The following is a 9,742-nucleotide window of genomic DNA, read 5'->3' as shown; positions in this document are numbered from 1 at the left end:
CCCTCGCCGTCCATTTGGTAAATCTGACCACAACTCCTCCTGATTCCTGCTTACAAGCAAAAATGAAAGCAGGGTCAAACATTTTTAAGCAGGAAGCACCAGTGACTCTGTCTATAAAAAAGTGGTCAGATGAAGCAGATGCTAAACTACAGGACTGTTTTGCTACCACAGACTGGAATATGTTCTGGGATTCTTCAGATGGCATTGCGGAATACATCACATCAGTCACTGGCTTTATCAATAAGTGCATCGAGGACGTTGTCCCCACAGTGACTACGTACATACCCCAACCAGAAGCCATGGATTACAGGCATGATTCGCACTGAGCTAAAGGGTAGAGCTGCCGATTTCAAGGTGCGGGACTCTAACTTGGAAGTTTACAAGAATTCCTGCTATGCCCTCCGACGAACCATCAAACAAGCGTCAATACAGGGCTAAGATTGAATCATATTACACCGACTCCGACGCTCATCTTATGTGGCAGGGCATGAAAACTATTACAGACGACAAAGGGAAGCACAGCCGAAAGCTGCCCAGTGACATGAGCCTACCAGATGAGCTAAATCACTTCTATGCTCGCTTTGAGACAAGCAACACTGAGGCATGCATGAGAGCATTAGCAGTTCCGGATGACTGTGTGATCACACTCTCTGTAGCCAACGTGAGTAAGACCTTTAAACAGGTCAACATACACAAGGCTGCGGGGCCAGAGGGATTACCAGTACGTATGCTCCGGGCATGTGCTGACTAACTGGCAGGTGTCTTCACTGACCGTTTCAACAGGACGTGTGCTCCGGGCATGTGTCCCTGATTGAGTCTGTAATACTAAGATGTTTCAAGCAGACCACCATAGTCCCTGTGCCTAAGAACACAAAGGCAACCTGCCAAAATGACTACAGACCCGCAGCACTCACGTCTGTAGCCATGAAGTGCTTTGAAAGGTTGGTAATGGCTCACATCAACACCATTATCCCAGAAACACTAGACCCACTCCAATTTGCATACCGCCCAAACAGATCCACAGATGATGCAATCTCTATTGCACTCCACACTGCTCTTTCCCACCTGGATAAAAGGAACACTATTGTGAGAATGCTGTTCATTGCTATTCGTTGACTACAGCTCAGCGTTCAACACCATAGTGCCCTCAAAGCTCATCACTAAGCTAAGGATCCTGGGACTAAACACCTCCCTGTGCAACTAGATCCTGGACTTCCTGATGGGCCGCCCCCAGGTGGTGAGGTTAGGTAGCAACACATCTGCCACGCTGATCCTCAACACTGGAGCTCCCCAGGGGTGCGTACTCAGTCCCCTCCTGTACTCCCTGTTCACCCATGACTGCATGGCCAGGCACGACTCCAACACCATCATTAAGTTTTCAGACGACACAACTGTGGTAGGCCTGATCACCGACAACGACGAGACAGCCTATACGGAGGAAGTCAGAGGCCTGGCTGGGTGGTGCCAGAATAACAACCCTATCCCTCAACGTAACCAAGACCAAGGAGATGATTGTGGACTACAGGAAAAGGAGGACCGAGCACGCCCGAGCAGGTTGAGAGCTTCATGTTCCTTGGTGTCCACATCAACAAAAAAGTAGAATGGTCCAAACACACTAAGACAGTCGTGAAGGGGGCACGACAAAGCCTATTCCCCCTCAGGAAACTAAAAAGATTTGGCATGGGTCTTGAGATCCTCAAAAGGTTCTACAGCTGCAACATCGAGAGCATCCTGACTGGTTGCATCACAGCCTGGTACGGCAATTCCTCGGCCTCTGACCGCAAGGCGCTACACAGGGTAGTGCGTACGGCCCAGTACATCACGGGGGTCAAGCTTCCTGCCATCCAGGACCTCTACACCTGGCGGTGTCAGACGAAGGCCCTAGGAATTGTCAAAGACCCCAGCCACCCCAGTCATAGACTGTTCTCTCTACTACCGCATGGCAAGCGGTACCAGAGTGTCAAGTCTAGGACAAAAAGGATTCTGAACAGTTTTTACCCCCGTGCCATAAGACTCCTGAACAGGTAATCAAATGGCTACCCAGACTATTTGCATTGTGTGCCCCCCAACCCCTCTCGTTACTCTGCTGCTACTCTCTGTTTATGTTATATGCATAGTCACTTTAACTATACATTCATATACATACTACCTCAATTGGCCCGACTAACCGGTGCTCCCGCACATTGGCTAACCGGGCTATCTGCATTGTGTCCCACCACCCACCACCCACCAACCCCTCTTTTACGCTACTGCTACTCTCTGTTCATTATATATGCATAGTCACTTTAACCATATCTACATGTACATACTACCTCAATCAGCCTGACTAACCGGTGCCTGTATGTAGCCTCTCTACTGTATATAGCCTCTCTACTGTATATAACCTCTCTACTGTATATAGCCTCTCTACTGTATATAGCCTCTCTACTGTATATAGCCTCTCTACTGTATATAGCCTCTCTACTGTATATAGCCTCTCTACTGTATATAGCCCCTCTACTGTATATAGCCTCTCTACTGTATATAGCCTCTCTACTGTATATAGCCTCTCTACTGTATATAGCCTCTCTACTGTATATAGCCTCTCTACTGTATATAGCCCCTCTACTGTGTATAGCCTCTCTACTGTATATAGCCTCTCTACTGTATATAGCCCCTCTACTGTGTATAGCCTCTCTACTGTATATAGCCTCTCTACTGTATATAGCCTCTCTACTGTATATAGCCTCTCTACTGTATATAGCCTCTCTACTGTATAAAGCCTCTCTACTGTATATAGCCTCTCTACTGTATATAGCCTCTCTACTGTATATAGCCTCTCTACTGTATATAGCCTCTCTACTGTATATAGCCTCTCTACTGTATATAGCCTCTCTACTGTATATAGCCTCTACTGTATATAGCCTCTCTACTGTATATAGCCTCTCTACTGTTTATAGCCTCTCTACTGTATGTATTCTGTCTTTTTACTGTTGTTTTATTTCTTACCTACCTATTGTTCACCTAATACCTTTGCACTATTGGTTAGAGCCTGTAAGTAAGCATTTCACTGTGAGGTCTACTACACCTGTTGTATTCAGCATTTCACTGTAAGGTCTACTACACCTGTTGTATTCAGCATTTCCCTGTAAGGTCTACTACACCTGTTGTATTCAGCATTTCACTGTAAGGTCTACTACACCTGTTGTATTCAGCATTTCACTGTAATGTCTACTACACCTGTTGTATTCAGCATTTCACTGTAAGGTCTACTACACCTGTTGTATTCAGCATTTCACTGTAAAGTCTACTACACCTGTTGTATTCAGCATTTCACTGTAAGGTCTACTACACCTGTTGTATTCAGCATTTCACTGTGAGGTCTACTACACCTGTTGTATTCAGCATTTCACTGTGAGGTCTACTACACCTGTTGTATTCAGCATTTCACTGTAAGGTCTACTACACCTGTTGTATTCAGCATTTCACTGTAAGGTCTACTACACCTGTTGTATTCAGCATTTCACTGTAAGGTCTACTACACCTGTTGTATTCAGCATTTCACTGTAAGGTCTACTACACCTGTTGTATTCAGCATTTCACTGTAAAGTCTACTACACCTGTTGTATTCAGCATTTCACTGTGAGGTCTACTACACCTGTTGTATTCAGCATTTCACTGTAAGGTCTACTACACCTGTTGTATTCAGCATTTCACTGTAAGGTCTACTACACCTGTTGTATTCAGCATTTCACTGTAAAGTCTACTACACCTGTTGTATTCAGCATTTCACTGTAAAGTCTACTACACCTGTTGTATTCAGCATTTCACTGTAAAGTCTACTACACCTGTTGTATTCAGCATTTCACTGTAAAGTCTACTACACCTGTTGTATTCAGCATTTCACTGTAAGGTCTACTACACCTGTTGTATTCAGCATTTCACTGTAAGGTCTACTACACCTGTTGTATTCAGCATTTCACTGTAAGGTCTACTACACCTGTTGTATTCAGCGCACGTGACAAATAAACTTTGATTGATCTCTCTGTCTCTCCCTTTCTCTCTCGTAACAATTTCATTTAAAGAGGCTTTATTGGTTTTGGATTGTTTTAACCAAATCAAGTGAAATAGATAATAAACAAAAGTGAAATAAGCAATAAAATGTCAAATGTCATATTATTATTACATGTTATTATTATATTATTTCTAAATACATGTTTTACAGTAAACATTACACTCACACATGTTCCAAAATAATAAAGACATTTCAAATGTCATATTATGTCTATATGCAGTGTTTGTAACGATGTACAAATAGTTAAAGTACAAAAGGGAAAATAAATAAGCATAAATATGGGTTGTATTTACAATGGTGTTTGTTCTTCACTGATTGCCCTTTTCTCGTGGCAACAGGTCACACGTCTTGCTGCTGTGATGGAACACTGTGGAATTTCACCCAGTAGATATGGGAGTTTTTCAAAATTGGATTTGTTTTCGAATTCTTTGTGGATCTGTGTAATCTGAGGGAAATATGTGTCTCTAATATGGTCATACATTGGGCAGGAGGTTAGGAAGTGCAGCTCAGTTTCCACCTCATTTTGTGGGCAGTGAGCACATAGCCTGTCTTCTCTTGAGAGCCATGTCTGCCTACGGCGGCCTTTCTCAATAGCAAGGCTATGCTCACTGAGTCTGTACATAGTCAAAGCTTTCCTTAATTTTGGGTCAGTCAGTGGTCAGGTATTCTGCCGCTGTGTACTCTCTGTTTAGGGCCAAATAGCATTCTAGTTTGCTCAGTTTTTTTGTTAATTCTTTCCAATGTGTTAAGTAGTTATCTTTTTGTTTTCTCATGATTTGGTTGTGTCTAATTGTGTTGCTGTCCTGGGGCTCTGTGGGGTCTGTTTGTGTTTGTGAACAGAGCCCCAGGACCAGCTTGCTTAGGGGACTCTTCTCCACGTTCATCTCTCTGTTGGTGATGGCTTTGTTATGGAAGGTTTGGGAATCGCTCCCTTTTAGGTGGTTGTAGAATTGAATTCCCTTCTTGCCTTGTCTCTCAGCTCATTCACAGCTGTGTGGAAGTTACCTGTGGTGCTGATGTTTAGGTCAAGGTTGGTATAGTATAGTGTTTAGATATAGTGTGTAATTCCACTAATAGTATATTCAAAACCGACCAATGAAACACACACCTGTCGTAGTAGAAATTATTATTTAATATGGAAAAAAAAAAACATATTTCAACGACCAATTAAACGGCTGGGTGGAGGTGGGCGGGAAATGAATCAACCAGTAAGATCACAGTCTGCTTGGACCAAAAAACAGGAGACTACTGGGTGCTGCTGACCCCATGACGCCCCCAGTCCCAAATCCCCTGACCTGCAATGTGCCCACAGGCTTCTCTGGATGCTCACCCAAAACCCCAGCTCACCCTGGGCCTTCCCCTTAACCCAATCACAGCCTGGTGAGGTGACATATGGTCTGGAGGTGACTAGAGGAGACATATGGTCTAGAGGTGACTAGAGGAGATATATGGTCTGGAGGTGACTAGAGGAGACATATGGTCTGGAGGTGACTAGAGGAGACATATGGTCTGGAGGTGACTAGAGGAGACATATGGTCTGGAGGTCTGGAGGTGACTAGAGGAGACATATGGTCTGGAGGTCTGGAGGTGACTAGGGGAGACATATGGTCTGGAGGTCTGGAGGTGACTAGAGGAGACATATGGTCTGGAGGTCTGGAGGTGACTAGAGGAGACATATGGTCTGGAGGTGACTAGAGGAGACATATGGTCTGGAGGTGACTAGAGGAGACATATGGTCTGGAGATGACTAGAGGAGACATATGGTCTGGAGGTGACAAGAGGAGATATGGTCTGGAGGTGACTAGAGGAGACATATGGTCTGGAGGTGACAAGAGGAGACATATGGTCTGGAGGTGACTAGAGGAGACATATGGTCTTGAGGTGACTAGAGGAGACATATGGTCTGGAGGTCTGGAGGTGACTAGAGGAGACATATGGTCTGGAGATGACTAGAGGAGACATATGGTCTGGAGGTGACTAGAGGAGACATGGTCTGGAGGTGACTAGAGGAGACATATGGTCTGGAGGTCTGGAGGTGACTAGAGGAGACATATGGTCTGGAGGTGACTAGAGGAGACATATGGTCTGGAGGTGACTAGAGGATACATGTGGTCTGGAGGTGACTAGAGGAGACATATGGTCTGGAGGTGACTAGAGGAGACATATGGTCTGGAGGTGACTAGAGGAGACATATGGTCTGGAGGTGACTAGAGGAGACATATGGTCTGGAGGTGACTAGAGGAGACATATGGTCAAGAGGTGACTAGAGGAGACATATGGTCTGGAGGTGACTAGAGGAGACATATGGTCTGGAGGTTTGGAGGTGACTAGAGGAGACATATGGTCTGGAGGTGACTAGAGGAGACATATGGTCTGGAGGTGACTAGAGGAGACATATGGTCTGGAGGTGACTAGAGGAGACATATGGTCTGGAGGTCTGGAGGTGACTAGAGGAGACATATGGTCTGGAGGTGACTAGAGGAGACATATGGTCTGGAGGTCTGGAGGTGACTAGAGGAGACATATGGTCTGGAGGTGACTAGATGAGGCATATGGTCTGTAGGCCTGGAGGTGACTAGAGGAGACATATGGTCTGGAGGTCTAGAGGTTACTAGAGGAGACATATGGTCTGGAGGTGACTAGAGGAGGCATATGGTCTGGAGGGCAGTAGCTCTTCGGCTGCATCAGATTCACAACTGCCAGTGTCCATGCTAGCTGGGCTAACAACAAATGTAGAATTACTGATGCTAGCATTGGATGTGCTCGTGGAAGCAGAACAACGTGTCGTCGACAGGTGCAGGTGTAGTACTGCTGGGACCCACCTGTGACTTGAACCATTTATCCATTTGATTGAGTAAACGGAATGAACAGCAGTTATGTTTGGCATCATACGGACCGTTAGAGGAATCCCCACCAGAGAGTAACGGTTAATGTGATTGGATGTTAATGATTTGACTAGGCTACCTGTATTTCACATTGTGTTGTTATTTCGCTGAACACTAGATGGTTTAATTTATTTTTGGCAGTGAAACGAGGCTACTCAGGCGAGAAAAAAACCTCACCCAAATGTATAGCCCCGTTGGAAAATATAAATGGACTGTTTGAAAATGTGAAGACGTGTTTATTTATTTTTTATGCGTAGCACCGATGGTATTGCACGGACCCCTGTTCATGTCTATGTTCTAGAAAGTTCATGTCCGTGTTCTAGAATGTTCATGTATGGTTTCTAGAAAGTTCATGTCCGTGTTCTAAAATGTTTATGTCCATGTTCTAGAATGTCCATGTCCGGTCTCTAGAATGTTCTAGAATGTTCATGTCTGGTTTCTAGAATGTTCATGTCTGGTTTCTAGAATGTTCTAGAATGCCTCTGCCTGTGTATCTTTCATGGACACTATATATATATTTTTTAATCCTGCTGCTCAGCCACTTTACCCCTGATCGTATGCATATAACTACCTCATCTATCACTGATATGGTTATTGATATTGTTCTTGTACATACTGAATATTATTTAATTTATTTTGACACTATCTATTTCTGATATTGCTACTATGCAAGTAACCATTTGGTTGTACCGTTTACACCTTCCTTAGAGATCCATCCACTTAGCTAGATGTGGCTGGGGTTTATAGCATTCCTTTCACAATTTAGACAAGTGTGTCTGGGTAAGCGTCATCTAATATTTATAAAATATTTTTTATCAGGACACTCTGTTTACCTGTAATCTTTCATTATTGTGGGCTGCCACTTCAACCACTTTTAGTCGTAACCTTTCCTAAACGACTCACTCTGTGTTGCACATGGCCTCACGTGTGAATCCTTAAAGAGATGGGCGGGGCTAAGGCTTAAGAGGGTGTGAACCCTTAAAGATATGGGCGGGGCTAAGGCTTAAGAGGGTGTGAACAATTCTGAAAAGGAGAGCTCTCCAGTAAGTACCAAAACATTCAAAGGCCATTTTCTCAAAATGTAGGTTACAAGTTGATTAACTTTCAAAGCAGAATTAGTTTCCTATTGTTCCTCAAAAATGCAACGTAGGAAATACAATGTTCTATCTCTGCTTCTCTTCTTTTATCCAATGTAAAAAAAACACAATTTCAAATGTTGGTACACAAGACAAAATCAAGGTGGTCAGTCACATACAGTGGGGAGAACAAGTATTTGAACAGGATGGCTTCTTAAAGAAAAACTAACAGGTCTGTGAGAGCCGGAATTCTTACTGGTTGGTAGGTGATCAAATACTTATGTCATGCAATAAAATGCAAATTAATTACTTAAAAATCATACAATATGATTTTCTGGATTTTTGTTTTAGATTCCGTCTCTCACAGTTGAAGTGTACCTATGATAAAAATTACAGACCTCTACATGCTTTGTAAGTAGGAAAACCTGCAAAATCAGCAGTGTTTCAAATACTTGTTCTCCCCACTGTATGTAAAGAGCTACCTAGTCACTTTGCTCTGGGAGTCCTGTAACGCAATACACTGATCTCAGGTCTCCCAGAGCAAAGATGCTACCCAACAATACACTGATCTCAGGTCTCCCAGAGCGAAGATGCTACCCAACAATACACTGATCTCAGGTCTCCCATAGCGAAGATGCTACCCAACAATACACTGATCTCAGGTCTCCCAGAGCGAAGATGCTACCCAACAATACACTGATCTCAGGTCTCCCAGAGCGAAGATGCTACCCAACAATACACTGATCTCAGGTCTCCCATAGCGAAGATGCTACCCAACAATACACTGATCTCAGGTCTCCCAGAGCGAAGATGCTACCCAACAATACACTGATCTCAGGTCTCCCAGAGCGAAGATGCTACCCAACAATACACTGATCTCAGGTCTCCCAGAGCGAAGATGCTACCCAACAATACACTGATCTCAGGTCTCCCAGAGCGAAGATGCTACCCAACAATACACTGATCTCAGGTCTCCCATAGCGAAGATGCTACCCAACAATACACTGATCTCAGGTCTCCCAGAGCGAAGATGCTACCCAACAATACACTGATCTCAGGTCTCCCAGAGCGAAGATGCTACCCAACAACACACTGATCTCAGGTCTCCCAGAGCGAAGATGCTACCCAACAACACACTGATCTCAGGTCTCCCAGAGCGAAGATGCTACCCAACAATACACTGATCTCAGGTCTCCCAGAGCGAAGATGCTACCCAACAATACACTGATCTCAGGTCTCCCAGAGCGAAGATGCTACCCAACAATACACTGATCTCAGGTCTCCCATAGCGAAGATGCTACCCAACAACACACTGATCTCAGGTCTCCCAGAGCGAAGATGCTACCCAACAACACACTGATCTCAGGTCTCCCAGAGCGAAGATGCTACCCAACAACACACTGATCTCAGGTCTCCCATAGCGAAGATGCTACCCAACAACACACTGATCTCAGGTCTCCCAGAGCGAAGATGCTACCCAACAATACACTGATCTCAGGTATCCCAGAGCGAAGATGCTACCCAACAATACACTGATCTCAGGTCTCCCAGAGCGAAGATGCTACCCAACAATACACTGATCTCAGGTCTCCCAGAGCGAAGATGCTACCCAACAATACACTGATCTCAGGTCTCCCAGAGCGAAGATGCTACCCAACAATACACTGATCTCAGGTCTCCCAGAGCGAAGATGCTACCCAACAATACACTGATCTCAGGTCTCCCAT

Source organism: Oncorhynchus kisutch, linkage group LG10 (assembly GCF_002021735.2).
Source record: "Oncorhynchus kisutch isolate 150728-3 linkage group LG10, Okis_V2, whole genome shotgun sequence".
Classification (NCBI taxonomy): domain Eukaryota; kingdom Metazoa; phylum Chordata; class Actinopteri; order Salmoniformes; family Salmonidae; genus Oncorhynchus; species Oncorhynchus kisutch.
This window is presented reverse-complemented; position numbering follows the sequence as displayed.